The 16072-nt window shown below is 39.7% G+C and overlaps 1 long non-coding RNA gene across 1 annotated transcript; it reads right to left on the bottom strand.

Moving 5' to 3' along the window:
• Nucleotides 1–8989: 8989 nt before the first annotated feature.
• LOC135290903 (uncharacterized) lies at nt 8990–14631 on the bottom strand. The gene is made up of 3 exons (XR_010353735.1): nt 13604–14631; nt 9705–9835; nt 8990–9048 (listed from the first exon to the last, which is right to left on the bottom strand). It is a non-coding gene; the product is annotated as an uncharacterized LOC135290903 (long non-coding RNA).
• Nucleotides 14632–16072: the final 1441 nt, after the last annotated feature.

Raw genomic sequence — 16072 nt, forward strand, 5'->3', positions numbered from 1 at the left:
CTTGAGGGACACCACTTGTCCCTGATGTCCCTTGGGATTCTGAGCCATTGACCACTACAATCTGGATGCCACTGTCCAAACAATTTCTTACCCATCTAACAGCCCACACATTGAATCCACCTCTCTCCAATTTTAGAGGGGGATGTTATGGGGGTCTGTGTCAAATGCTTTACAAATGTCCAGATAAATGACATCTGTAACCCTTCCCTTGTCCACTGACGCAGTCACCCTGTCATAGAAGGCCACTGGGTTGGTCAGTGAGGGCTTGCTCTTCATGAAGCCATGTTGGCTGTTTGAATCAGATGTGTTTCAAATCAAAATGTGTTTTGCTATTTCATATATGTGTGCGAAAATAGTGGACTCATGGTGATGTGACTGACAGTTCAGGCTACTGCGCTGTCAGAAAAATAAATGTGTCTTGATTAAAAGACAAATCCAATGTCTCTTTCCATAGGTCTTAGTGACTCTTCCATGGCTCAGCTCTACAATACAAGATAATTCATCTGGCTTTTTCTCAATAAATTAAACCCTTGTGAGTATTTGTATCCATGTCTAAGAACAGCACACCATCAAACAGTGAGATTGTCAAGAGAGTAGATCTGGTATGAGAGTGATTTGTGGAGTGTGTAGTACAATGTTACTTCATATCTCACTGGGAAACTGGAGAATTCAAAATAGTCTATTCAAAAGATAATGAGATTCTTTGATTCTTTTTTCTTCACAGAATTTTGAAGGAAGTCACCATGACTTTTGGATGCGAAAGTGTACAGAAACTGTAACTATATTTAGGTTTTTTTTGGCATGTTAAATGCTTTTGCCCTTTCTGGGAATTACCATCAGGGTACTTTTAAAAGCAGTCTGTGCCTATGTCTGCATGATCATGTAATGATCTAAAGAAAATCAGTGTCTTTCCAGAGAAGTCGCTAAGATCCATATAACATGGACTGGGATGTTGAAGAAAATTATGTCTTATGGCTATTTTAGCCACTAGATCCAATGTTTTATTTCCTCTGCACAAAAACTAGAAACTCTGACTCAAAATAAGTGCTTATTCAGGACGGGAAGAGATTAATATTCTTACTTAGTTTCCTAAGTAATGAAGAGCTGGAAATAATTATATGAAATGTAACTTCTTTTTCAGCTTTATTTACAGCAGTTTCCTGGGATTTCCTGGGATACTCAAAGTACATATAGGTAAACCTGAAAATTGGAAACAAATCATAGGATCATAGAAGGCTTTGGGTTGGGACGGACCATAAGGATCATTTAGTTCCAACTGCCTTACTATGGACAGGGATGACTTCCAGGGGAGGGGCATTCACAATGTCTCTGGGCAAACTCTTCCCTGGCCTCACCACTCTCACATGGAAAAGTTTCTTCCTAACATCTAATCTAAACCTACTCTCTTTCATTTTTTAGCACTTTTCCTTGACATCTGTGGTGACTCTGAGCCATTGACCACTATCCTCTGGACGTCACCATCCATTCTTATTTATCTAGCACTCTACTCATCAAATCCCTCTCTCTGTAATTTTAGAGAGAAGGATGTTGTGGCATACTGTGTCAAAGGCTGTACTGAAATCCAGATAAATGACATCTGCAGCCCCTCCCTTTCCCACTATTGCAGTCACTCCATCATAGCAGGCCACTTGATTGGTGAAGCAGGACTTCTTGATGAAGCCATGCTAGATGTCTTCCAGATGCCTTACCATAGCTTCTAAGAGAATCTGTTTCCAGTAGTTCTGCCTTTTTTAAAGACAGGCACAAATTTTCCATATTTTCAGTCACCTGAAATTTCACCTGACGGCCAGGACTTTTCAAATATCATGGAGAGTGAAAAGGACACTGCTCCCCCACTTCCCATCCTGCCATTCATCCAATTGAGAAGGTGAGAAAACAGTGGTTGCCATTGAACGCTGAGGCAAAAATTTGTTGCATACTCCACTTTCTCCTCATCTGCTACTTCCAGTTTTTCACCCTTGTTTGTCAGAGGGCGTCACCTTCTTTGACCTTTCTTTCCTCGTTAACATGCCTGTAAAAACCCATCTTCGAGTCCCTCGCCTGGTTCTGTTGCAGCTTCATCTTGGACTTCCTCCCCATGACCCTACAAAACTGCACTTCGTCTCTATATTTATTTCAGGTTATCTGTACTTGTTTCCATTATGTGTGCATTTGCTTCTTATCCTTTAGTTGAACCAGCAGTTTCCTAGTAAGCCATATTGGCCTCTTACCTTTTTTCCCTGAGTTCTTACTCCTGGGGATTGCCACGTTTTAAGCCCAGTAGAACATTTCCCTACAAATCTGCCATCTCTGTTCTACTTCCTTGTCACTGAGGGAACTCTCCAAGTGAATCCTGTTGACTATCTCACTGAAGAGCTGGAAGTTTGCTTTCCTGAAATTCAGGGGCAAAACTTTTTTCCTTACCTGACTTGTATCTCGCAGGATGGCAAACTCCACCAGTGTATGATCACTGCATCCCAATGCATGATCACTGCTGCCCAGGCTCCCCCCAGTTTTGATGTTCAAGATTAGCTTGCCTATATCAGATCAGTATTGTATCCCCTCTGGTACGGCTGCTGTCTATGCCCTGACTCATGAAATTATCCTCATGGATTTCCTGAGTCCTCTGGATTGCCTGCAGCTTGTTGTGCTATTTTTTTCAGCAGGTATCAGAGTTGACAAGAACCTGTGAATGTGATACACCCAGTAGCTGGAACAAGAAGTCTTTGTGAATACAGTCCCCTTCATATGCAGTAGACATCACCCACAGGGATCCTTTTGTTGCTTTTGTCTCTGATTCTTACCCACAGACTTTTGACCTGCCCATGATTCTTCTGCAGATACAGCTCTTCACACTTGATCCACCTCTTGTCGTAGAGGCCAGACTCTCCCTATGTTCTTCTTCTTCCCCAGTTTCTTCTGAATACCCTGCAGCCGTCGATAGCCATCATTGACAGTTTCTCTAACCAAGTTTCAGTATGGGCAACAAGGTCATAACTTTCTACTAGCAGAGTGGTTTCCATCTCCTCCTGTTTGTTGCCCATGCTGTGTGTATTTTTGCACTTCAGGTGGGCTGATAGACATGTTGCTTTCCTGGAAGAACACCCTTTAAATCCTTTGATATACTTTCCTGTTTTTTTAACCAACTACCTGTTTTTTCCCTGTTTCCCTGCTACTGGTTTCTGTTACCTCAGAAGTCCCTAGTTCATCTCTGTAAGACTGGAAGCGTGGCCCAGTATGGCTAGCACAGTTCAGAGCCACTGTCAGTAGGCCCTTGCTAGCACCCTGTCCCTCTAACCTTGGCCTGTCATCCCACAGCTTGCCAGTGTGATGAGTCTCTCAGTCCTATCACATCTAGTTTAAAGCTCTGTCAATGAGCCCTGCTAGTTCCATTCAGTGTAAACAGTATGCTGAAGTATTTTCAGTCTTGTGAGCCAAATTGTCCTTAAACAGATGGATCTAATTGTGATTTACGAGTGCTTGTCTCAGGAAACAGAATTTGGCTGTGAATTTGATGCATGTGTGGGAGAGGGTGTGCAAGCCTGCCTGGGTACATGTGCAGATATTACTGAGGTAAAACCCTCCAGGGCTCACTGGGCAAAGCGAGAGAAAAATGTTGGTTTGTTTTTCTATTGCTTGGATTTTAGCCTGTCCATCAGAAAGAAGTTAGAAGACAATGGTGAATCTGTTCATTATAGTTCATTGTAATGTGTTCATCTATTTTAAATAATGGCAAAGGCTATTACCATCTTTGTTATGAGACAATATACTGTTTTTTATTTTTGTAAGATTCTAAAAGGAAATATATATTTTTCCCCTGTGCCAAGAGGACTGGAAATAGTGCCATCCTTGAAAAAAATGAGACAATTTATGCCCTTCCTTGTTAGGTGTGAACCTCACTGGCTAACGTACACTAAGTCTGCTGAAATGCTTTCTGAATCATTGAGCTGTTTAATTTAAACAAGAAAGTACATTTACAGGGTAGTACATACTGAGCTATAAGCATATGCGTTCCTCTTGTATTTACTCTGCATATTTTGTGGAAACATGAGAGTTCCAGATAGGAACTGAAAGTGTAGATTAGATTATACGATTTTTCTGCAAGAAGGCTATCTTTACAAGGCTTTGAAAATGTCCACTGATTCCTCCAGCTTCCCAAGCAAACTATTTGAGTAATAACAGTGTTCATAAAAACTACTGCCTCATCACAGCTGATAGACCTGCTGCCCTATGTCAATGCTAATCATTACCATTGCCTAGTTACCATTTTCATGTCTGAATCCAGACTTTTCATGAGTTTTACTATTAATCTTTGATCTACTTTGAAATGGCTGATCAGAGTCATAAACTTAACAACTCTTGCAATTGCTGTCAATGATTTTATAACACCCTGAAATGAAATAGACTGGTTTTTTAATAACACCTTCTAATAATTGCATTAATGCAACTGTCAAGAACATTGAAATTCAATACAACTTCAGCTTGATCTGATAATCTGAACAAAGTGCTGGCTGAAATGAAATTCTGATTGGTGCTTGGCTTACATTTCCAGAATATACAATGAGAATTCTATCAGAATTATAATTTTAAACCGTCTTTAAACTTCTGTGATATCCAGGTTTATACTAAGTTCTTTCTGAAAATGTAAATGTGGTAGTTGATTCTGCTACTCCTTCGTACCTTGCAATTATCTTGAATCCTTTACCAATTATACTCAATCAGATGCTGTATTGACTGCAGAAGAGATTTCAAGATTTGCCTCACAGCTATTTCTCATTATTATAATCAAAAGCGTGTGTTTTGTGATGAGCTCTGTGCTTTCAAATGGAGTTTGGGAAAAAGGACTTCTCATTTGTAGACAAAATTCAGTCTCAAGGGTTTCTAGTCTTTCACAAGTTGCCTCTGAATAAATTTTGATTTTTCAAAATTTAGGATGTTTATTTTAAATGACACTTGAGCATTTAATTTTGCTTCTTTATTAAATGTGTGAAAAGCCCTCAATGAAATGACCCAAGTTGCCTGTAGCTGATCTGAACTGCGAAACAAACTTTTACAAAAGGCATGAAACATCCACACACATATGTGAGGAGTATTTGATTACCACTGATTTTTTAGTTGTGGGGTGGTTATTTTTTGTTTGGTTTTGGTTTTTGTTTGTTTAGTATTTTTGGTTTTGTTCTAACACTATAGAATGTTATATAAGCAGATTTTTTTATTCCTGCTACCCTTATATAATATTTTAAAGTGGATGTTTATGCAATTTACAAACAAGCATAGACAGTGACAGAGGAATTGTATTATAAACATTTAATTCCAGCTAACTCCAGACTTTTGAGATTTTCCTTCTTCTCACACTCACAAGATCTGCTTGTGCTCTCAAGGTACATCCTGAAGGTACTGATAGAACTGAAAGAACTGAGTATGGAAAAGGACCTCAGGAAGATAATAACTTCACCTGCCTAACCTCTCTGAACAACACCTGATCTGTGTAATTTCTCAAACAGTCATTTGTCCAACCTGTTTTAAAAAATTCTTAGTACCAGAGAGTTTGTGACATCCCAGAACGACTTACACTAGTAATATACCGTTTCTACAGATATAGGATGCTTCATTGCTTTACTTGAAACTAGACTTATGTTTTCTGGCATGCTTTATATAGCCCATATGGCACATATAGGTATATGTTTACCTGCTTATCCTGCAGTCATGTCATGTAGTTCTCAACACCTTTCAAGCACTGAGTAGCAAAGTGTCAGCAGAGGCTTTGCTGAGTACACTGGAGGTGATGCTTTACATAACAACCTATATTCTTGCTAAAGCATCCCAGCAATATATGCTTTTGCTGAACCCCTTTAACAGGAGTTACTCATACATAACATAGCTTACTCATTATCAACTCATTGGAAATAGTTTTCTCCGTATTTTCTAAGCAGTTATTGCCAGTCCTGCCTAAGTATGTGCCAGGTAGCTAACTTAATGAATCATGAAGCCTTCTGCAAATCATGCAGTTACTCTTCATGAATTAATTATGAATAGCTTGATGCATTGGATTTTACTTTTCCAGACAGGTTCTCAGGAACACCAATAAATTCTTTAGGTTCACTTTATCTTTAAATTCTATTCTCCACTATATCTGTACAGTTATCTTGAATTTGTAGTAGGGCTATAGGGGTGGCTTCTGTGCAAAGCTGATAGAAGCTTCCCCCACGTCTGATAGAGTGAGTGCCAGATCGATCCAAGACAGTCTCATTGGTGGCTGAGACCATATACATCATCAGCCTCTGGGATAATATATTTAAGAAGCAGGAAAAAGTTATTGTGCAGGAACAACTGTGGCCAGAGAAAAGATGAGTGAGAAGGTGTAAGATAGCTCTGCAGATGCCAAAATCCATGAAGAAGAGGGAAGAAGTGTTCCAGGTACCAAAGTATAGCTTCCCCTGAAACATGTAGTGAAGACCATGGTGAGGAAGGTTGTCCCCCTGCAGCCTGTGGAGGTCCACACAGGAGCAGATTATTAAGTTCTTTTTTGTTGGGCCAGGGTTTATGAACCTTCAAAAGGGAACTTAATACACCCAAGAATAGCTTAGCTATTACCTTTGGAGGCAAATAATGAGGAGGATGGCTTCTGCTGCAGTGTTAGAAACAAAAAGGTTTAATAAAAGTCAAAATAACAAACAGAAAGTCTGAGCCAGGTACAGAGGTCTGCCCCTGGTAGAAACACCTTCACAAAAGCCTCATGGTTCTTTTGTTTTCTTCTTTTCTACTTGATGGGCCAGGCGGGACTTTTTGGCTTCTATCCAATTAGGTGACCCCAAGGTTTTAGTGAAGCCTCTTGGGTCCTATGAGGTGGCTTTTCACCTGATCGTTGAGAGAAACTTCTGGGCTTCTTTCCTTTTTTTGGGGGAAAAAGGCTAGCTTTGCCACTCTGTCATTAGGGGGCACTCTCCTACACTGCTACAGCAGATCTGAAGGATGCCATGACCCCATGCAGAAGCTCATGATGGAGCAGGCCAGGTGCTGTGGCCCTATGAAGAGAGGGGTGCACAATGGAGTGAGTTTCCTGGCAGGACTTGTGACCCTATGGGGGACCTGCACTGGAACAGGCTGTTCTGGAAGGACTGCATTCCATGGGATGGAGTTGGAAAGAAATCAAAGCCTGTGAGAATGACTCATGCTGGAGAAGTTTGTGGAGGACTGTCTTCCCTGGGAGAGATCTCATACTTGAACAGGGGAAAGAGAAGAAAGAAACAATGAGACAATGGTGATGAACTGACTGTAAGTTCCATTCACCATCCCCCTGTGCTACTCAGGGGTAGGAGGTAGAGAATTCACAAATGATGTTTAGCTCATGAAGAAGGATGGGGTGGGGGGCAGGTATATTAAGGTTTGCTTTCACATCTCATTAACCTATTATGATTTGATTGACAATAAATTAAATTAATTTCTCTGGTCTGTTTTGTCTGTGACCCTAATTGCCAAATGATCTGTTCTTGCCCTTATCTCAATCCTTTAATTGTATTTTTCTGCCTGTGTACAGGTCAAGTGGGGGGTGGTAGAGCTGCTCTTGGGCTCCTGGTGTCCAGCTACATTCAATCCACCACAGAAGATAAGTAAATATCTCTTTACCATTCTAGTACACACATGCCATTCATAAAATACTGAATAGGTTCAGATCCAGAACAGGTAGCTCATACAATGTATCTTTAGGTGCCTTAATTCAGACTTCAAACCTTTCAGTCTCAACACATTCTTGACATAATCTTTAATGTCTTTAGTGAGCATCACACACTTTACTAAATATGTATACACACACTTTACTAAATATGTATAATAAAATTCATGAATATTTCTAAATTGTCTCATTTTTTACTCAGTGGGTTCTGCCAGATCTAGTACATATGTCACAGAGACACATGGCCATACACTTATCTTGAATTCCACAGGGTTAATTCATGACAATTGTAATTGACATGACAAAATAAGATAGTAATTCTACAGTTTAAAAAGCTTCAGTACAGATTCTCAGGGATGCAATATTGACAATTACGTTGTGTCTCTATCTTCCTTCTTCATTCTCCAGAGTACTGATGTATGTATAAAAATTACATAATACTTTGAACAGCATATATTAAAAGATGAATTCAACAATATCTTAGTCTGTGCAATGGTTTCCTATCAATTGTATTATTATAACAGATTAATTTAGTAGAAATGTCACAGATGCTTGCCATTAGTGTGAATACTAAAAGTGTACAAAAAATGTGGCATTTGATATATTCACAGCTAGAGGAGAGTCACATAACTTGCTTATGAAAAACAGATGAAAGACAAAAGGCAAGATAAATGTTCACTGCCAAAAAATATATTCTACATGTGTGCAAGTAGATGGCATATGTCCAGACGTAAAGACTATGTAAGAAATTCCAGAGCCATGGAAAATCGTATATTCATCACGTACCTTGGACTTCCTAACCTGTCCTCCATTCACTAATCCAACTTTCTTAGGATTCATTTTGGCATTCGGAGTTCTTAAATATACTCAAAGAGATGTAACTCCTTCAATAAAATTCCTACAAGAATGTTGTCTTTCCTGCATCAAAATTCACTGGTGTGCAGCCAGGTGGGACAAAGTTTCATCCTGGACCAGGAACAGGTTTGAATTTCAATATTCAAGATTTCTCGTGGTTTGAGTTTTGTGTACTTGAAAAGCTAAATATCAAAGAATTTTAAATAAATATAAACATTTTTAAATTCTAAAATTTCATACATTATTTTCACTTTATTAGACTGCCTTTTGCAAGTGGCATAACATGTATCTGAGAAAAGTGAACCTGAAACTATTTAGAATGTTGAGAGAGATGATAAGCAGATTGGTAGATATCACTGCAGATTTCTCAGACATAAATAATTTTCATTTTTTTCAGTTAGTAAATTACAAATAAACATATAATAATATAAGTTAAATAAACTTTATTAATATCTTTTAAATCCTTGGACTGCATGCACACTGAATGAATTATAGGTGACATCTTGGCTGTATCTGAAAGACTGAGTTTTAGAATAAGTTTAGAAAACATGCTCTGTTTGGATATGCTGAAAAAGTCTTTCGTGCCAAACTAGTTACAAGGCAAGGAAATATGGCAGAATTTTCTTTCAGACTCTGTAAGCATCAGTATGTGGTATAATAGTGCTCTTTCTGCACTAAAATGAATGTAAGAATGTATTTGATTTTACTATAAATTATAATCTTTAAGTTAATCAAAGTAAATGTCTTGTATGGTTCAGTGCTGCTCAAAAATAATAAAGCAAAAAAAAATCCTGTCACAGTTCTTTATACCTGGAACCAAGAAAGAAAAACCTACAAGTTAATACAGCAAAGCCATGACAAATTTCTGTTGTAGCTGAAACAGTCAGCCTTGGCTGTGTTGGTGTGTGTATGATAAAATAAGAAGAAAACATTAGCCAGCCTGAACATACAGATTAGGAGATATGCTGTATTTACAGCTGTTGCTTCTCTGAGGAAACACGTGACTCAAAACAGCAAGAGAATCACAATAAAGATGGATATATAAATCCCATTGACTTTGTAGCTTAAATACAAATTATAGATTGTAAATAAGATTAATTGGAATTTAATATTGCAAAGAACTGGTATGGTTTTGAACAACAAGGGGATAATATCCACTGTGCACTGCAGAACTTACCTTTGCATCTCACTGACATTTTAGGCTGTTTTCCCATGCATTTGCTATGTCTGGTCATATGTCAATGACATTCTCTCATTTACATTAAGGTCATCTGAGTTTTGTTGTCATAGCTATAGATGGATCAATGCCTAAACAATGGGAAACAAACCTGAAGTTATCTGAAGTCTGCAGCTCAGAGAACTTGAATTTTACGGGATTTTTTAAAGCATGCACATTTACAGGATTAAAGAAAAAAAATATTTTTCCTCAATATCTCATTAGTATCTTAATTTTCCCCCCAGGCAGATTTTTCTAGCTTTTAACAGTGCACTGCCAAGCAATAGTGTTGGAAGTATATTTGTCTCAAAGCAGAAGTTTTACTGCTATTCCATTTGAATACTTTCCAAATATTTACTTCCTGTAACATCACAGTAAGGCCCTATAAGAATGGAATGCAAGGGAATTTAACCAGCACACAGCATAAACTCCAGATTAACTTTTCTTTATTTGGATATCTCCAAGAACATCCCCAAACACAACCCTAGTAGTCATGCAAAAGGATTATAAGTATGTGAAAATACTGAGGTGATTTTTTTCTCTTAAAATATCAGGAAATATATTTTATTAATAATAAATTTATACTTTTCCTACGAGGTTTTGATTCTAAGACCTAATGCTGGTGAAATGTAAATGTCTTTGGTATCTTACAGGGTTGTCCCACCAAAGACTGTTTCTGCTAACATTTTTCAAGTTGCTGAAGAGGAAATCATCTAAGCAATGGAACATTTATTTAACCAGATTTGAACTCCTCACACAAGGAACAAGACTTTCAAAATTTTTCTTGCAACATTTTATGATAAAAAATATTTTGCAATTTTGCTAAGTTATAGATTTGATTTATTTAAAAGGAGTAACCTTTTTTTTTCTCTGATCATTTCTTGGGGGCCTTCACAACTTCTCTATGTCCTGTTTTGAACTCTTTTGTTCCACTGGAACAAAAGAGGAATCTTGTCTTTAACATACTGGCGACATCTGACTGGGCCATTCAGGAATAGGATAAGGATTTCACTGTGCTGTATTGAGTATTGAATTTTAATGCTTGCTTATCTACTCAGTGTGAAGAACAATTTCTAAAATCAACAGATTAAATTTTTCCCTTGAAAACAGCTACTGCAAGGCATAACAATGATGATTAGCCCAGGTTTAAAATGTACACTCCATATTGATGCTAATAATGGTATTACAGAAATGAATTATATTTGTGTTCCTCGAATAGAGGAATATACGTGAAATGAATAATGAACGGCTGTTTAAGTACATTCACTAGTACTATTTACATGGGCAAATACTATACAACATGGAAAAATGGAAATTAAAAGTTGATTTTCATAGTCACATGGATGAGATGAGATGAGATTATAAATTGTTCACATTGGCTGAAATCTTCCTTTACTTTCAAAATATAATAGAAAATAAGTCAAGCTACACTTATACATTTATATATTAGCAAGTTTGTCTCAGGAACTCTTATTAACCAGTGCAAGTATGTGATTGATAAATTTGTAACTCTAGGCTCTGTATATGCTGAGCATGGATTTTTCACACAGTATAATTTCTTTCAAATTTCCTCAGAAGAAAAAAATTGTTGTTTTCTCTCATCCTGTCAGCCTAAGAGTTCTCTAAAGCAGATCTCTTTATTTAGCACAGTTTTCTGAGACCCAATATATTTATACTTTTAGGCATGATATTCCCACTATTTGCAGCCATATAGGACGTAAAGATCTCACATCATCAAGCAAAATTTTTTCGGCATTATGCCACTTGCATATTTCGTTAATGTAAGAATTTTTATGATATTGGTTTGCAGCTCATATATTGCTACTAATTCTAATGTAAACACATGTATAATCACAGAAGCAAATGGACTGCTGTTGAACAAACCCTGAAGTCTCGTCCAAATTTCTTTCAGTTTAGAATTAGATAAATAGGAGAAACAAATTTGAATACGTTTGTGATTAGAGATGAAAAATATGACTGCATGCTGGGATTTTTTTTCACTTCAGTGACTTGTGGTTGTCTATTTCCCTATGTAATATATCAGAAAATAGAGGTATCTCGTGTGTCTGAGGCTTAATCTTATTCTTGGCATGAACAGATCCCACAGCCAAATATTTGAAAATTAAGTTTCCCTTCTTCCCTTGTGGTTGTATGTTGACAAGTGCATTATGATCCATTTGTATAAATGATCTTCAAATAGCTGTCAGTAAGAGCTATGTTTAAACATTGCCATGAAACTTCCTAAGCAGATCAGATTACAAGAGCAAACTGTCAAAGAAAGGAAGTTATCAGGAAAGCAAAACTCTTCTCGTGTCTTTCATGACCACAGGGAGCAGTCCTATCTGTTGGATTTCTAAAGCTGTAGTATCTCAGTCTAGAGAGAAAGAACAAATGATGGAGAATAATGCCAGATTCCTTAGGACCTAGGAAGCTGGTCCCTAACGAAGCATGCAGCAACGCTTCAAATATAACTTACAGAAGCACAGAGTATTCTGAGTCGGAAGGGACCCACAAGGATCATTTAAGTCCAACTCCAAAGTGAATGGCTCCTGGAGATCTTTGCAGTACTAACGCCATGTTCTAACTAAGTGAGCTAATCTCATAATACTGATGGAGACTGAAAGCTAACGTTCTGCTTCTTTGGAGGATCAATAGGGATAAACCAAACATTTTGACAGAAAAAGTGTAGATATTTTTCAAACTTTTAAAGAATAAGAATTCAGAGAGTTGAAAAGGTGCTTGCAGGGCATGCATGCACTGTGCCAACTGGTGCTTGATCTTTCTGATACTTTGTTATTTCAAACTGGCAATCTGTCTAGCTCTAGAGACCCTTCTTAGATGGATTTATGTTTTAATTACTCTGCAGGTTTGCCCTTACACATTACCTTGTGTCATAAGTACAGCACTCAATCTTGATTGAATCTCTGTAACTTGAATCCGATCCCATCTCGCCTCTTTCTGCTATGGCAAACTGACTCTGAGCTAACCCTCTATGGGTAAGTGCCAATTGCCAGTTCACCACCCTTCTAAATACTGAATAATTTGCATGACTACAGGGATGCTGAAATAATCTCAGAGGATGAGAAGCTAGCAACGTGAGGTATTTATAGATGGGCACAACAAGAGTTTTTAATAGGCTGTAGATGTCCGACCCTAAGACAAGCCTATGCAAAAGTCCTGCTTAGAGAAGTGGTATTTTGATGGCATCTGCCCAGTTCCAACATTATCTGATTTTAATATATGCAGGGAAAACAAAGCAAGGTACAGACAACTGTCATGAGCAAGGGAGTACCAAAGTTCTGGACTACAACTGCCTTTTCTCAGTGGTTAGGTATGACAAAGGGAGGATACAGCTGAATATTAACAGCTTTACATTTCTGCAACAAGTGACAAACTTGAAAAAAGCTAAAAATGCATCCAGCAACCACTATTTCACCTTAGTAATGCAGAAAGTCAGAGAGTGGCCTGGGATGGTGTGACAATGAGGCCTGTGATGGCACATATGGATATCTAAATTAGCAAGAAAAAAATTAATGAAGACAGTGTTGCCTCAGTGTAACAAATCCATGGGTGTCTGCACTATTGAGAAGGCTGAAGCATGAGGAAGCTGATCTGTCAGACTGGGCTTGGAGTACCCAGCTGTAGTGTTGTGTTAATTTTTCAAAAATTTTATTGCATTTGTTAATTCTTATGGTTCGGTAATATGTGATCAGGTTCTGCTCAGGTTTCCTCCCTCTCCCTCTCCAGCATTGTTGATTGCCCCGTCAATCGCCCTGCTCCCCTCCCCTGGTTCCACCCTTTGGTTAAATGTATCCAAGTTATCTCCACCCTGGACCCTTGTCCATCAGCAGTGGCCACACCTTCCCTTCCAGAAACTCCTAGGCAGGCCATCGTGTGATTGGTTCAAGGGCCAGGGCCCCTCCCTGTTCACCCCCTGGTTGGTTCCCCGCAAGTGTCATTCAAGTTTCTCCTCCCATGTTCTCTATCCCTATTGGTTGTCTGAACTCATATTTAACTGTGACGCAGGCTCCGGGTTTTTCGGAGTCTGGACAGACGTCACCCCTTCCTAATAAACCCTCCCCAGTTCGCACGCTGTCTGGACTCTGCTCTTTCTTCTCTGGCGGGTTGCAGCAAAGCTCCACCACCAGCTATCCTTGGATCCTCTGCCCTAAGGCGAGAGCCTTAGGCGCTCTCCCCGGGAAGCGGCTGGTCCTGAGGGGGAGTGCCCCATTTGCTGCCGGCGGTGCTGGCCGAGCTAGCCTGGGCATCCACTTATTTGAAGAGGCCAATCACCGTCGCTACACCCAGCAATTGGGGTCAGAGCCTGACTTTATGATAAAGTCTCTAGTGCTGGTTGTGGCTAGTTGTGAATAGGCTTTGCACAGAGTATGGAATGATGCAAAAAGAAGGAAGAAGAGCCAGCAGATCAATACCTGACTCTGTTCCTAGTGTCACTGACAAAACTGTGTGTTGGTTTACATGACCTGCTAACATGGGATATACATGACCTGCTGACATGGGGTACACTTGTAACAAGGGAGGAAAAGGAACTTGCACAGGATTTAAGACTCATTGAGAGAATTTTAGACTAGATTTGAAGGAGAAAGGGATAAAATCAGGCTTGCTAGAGATAAGCCTGGGGACAGCATGACACTGAGGGGTGGTATGCTACCAAGGTTGCTTTGCAGCCATCTCAATAGATGTAGGATATTGAGACCATGCAACAGCAGAGATGTGTGGGCTGTTGATGCCTTAGAAACCAGATGTGCCTGGGAATGGTGACATGAGCAGTAGAGTTTCTCTCCCTGCAAAAGTGGCAGGATCAGTATCTCAAATGCACTGCTTCTATACCAATGCATGCAATATGGGCAAGAAATGGAGGAGCTGTAAGCCTCTGTGAAGCAGGAATACTATGACATAGTCAACATCACAGAATCATGGTGGGATGATTCAGGCAACTGGAATGCTGCAACAGAAGGCTTTGAAACCTTCAGAAGGGATAAGCAAGGGAGGAAGTGGGGTAAGCCTGTGTACTAGGGAGTCCAGAGCAGTCTAGAACTTAATGAAGGTGAGAATAGGTTTAAGTTCTTATGGGTCATAGAGTTGGGGAGAAGGCTTACAGAGCAGATATCCTAGCTGGAATCTGTTATGGACCACGCAACAAGAAAGGAAGGACAGATACAAAATATTCCATAAGTAGCTGGGAGAAGTCTCATGATCATTGGACCACCTTATTTTCAGAGGGGGCTTCAGCTTAGCAGATGTTTTCTGGAAATACAACAAAGCTGGGAGGAGGTTTGTGGACTGTGGAAGTTAACTTCCTGTCACAGCTGCTGAGGGATTCAGCTGGGACATGTTATTTGTGAACAGAATGGACATGTGATTGATATGAATGTTGGAGGTAATTTTAGGCACAGCACCTATGAAATTATATTTTTTTATTCTTAGAGATATAAGGTGCAGATTCAGCAAAAGTGCTACCTTGGCCTTCCAGAGAGCAAACTTAGGCCTGTTTAGGAGACTGGTTGAGAGATGCCCTTGGGAGGGAGTTATGAAGGGCAAAATAGTCCATGAAAGTTGGACATTCTTTAAGAAGGAAATCCTAAAGGTGCAGGAGAAGGCTGTCCCGATGTGCTAAAACATGTACCTTTGGGGCACTAGACAAACTTCACTTCACAGTGAACTGTGCTGGATGTGAGGAATATAAAAAGAAACCTAGGAGTTCTGGTCCATGGCAAGTTGAACATGAGTCAGCGGTGCCCTGGCAGCCAGGAGGGCCACCCATGTCCTGGGGGACATCAAGCAGAGCATGGCCAGCCAGGTAAGGGAGGGGATTGTCCTCCTCTGCTCTGCCCTGGGGTGGCTGCACCTGGAGTGCTGGGGGCACTTCTGGGTGCCAAAGTAAAAGAAAAAACACAGTTATTAGAAAGTGTCCAAAGGAGGACTCTGAATATGGTGAAGAGCCTAGTGAGGAAAAATTTTGGGTGAGTGGCTGACATCACTTGGCTTCTTTACCCTGGAGAAGAGCAACCTGAAGGGAGATGACATCACAGTGCACAGCTTCCTCATGGGAGAGAGCATAGAGGAAAGCACTTATCTGCTTCCTGGCAGCCAGTTACAGGAGCTGACAAAATGGCCTGAAGCTGTGTCAGGGGAGGTTTAGGTTGGATATCAGGAAAAGGTTCTTCACCCAGAGGGTTCTTGGACACTTGAACAGGCTTCCCAGGGAAATGGTCATAGCACAATTCTGACAGAGTTCAAGAAACTTTTGGACAATGCTCTCAAGCACATGGTGTGATTCTGATCGATGAGGGCACGGTCCTGTGCAG

The sequence above is a fragment of the Passer domesticus genome, chromosome Z (genome assembly GCF_036417665.1).
Source record: "Passer domesticus isolate bPasDom1 chromosome Z, bPasDom1.hap1, whole genome shotgun sequence".
Lineage (NCBI taxonomy): Eukaryota > Metazoa > Chordata > Aves > Passeriformes > Passeridae > Passer > Passer domesticus.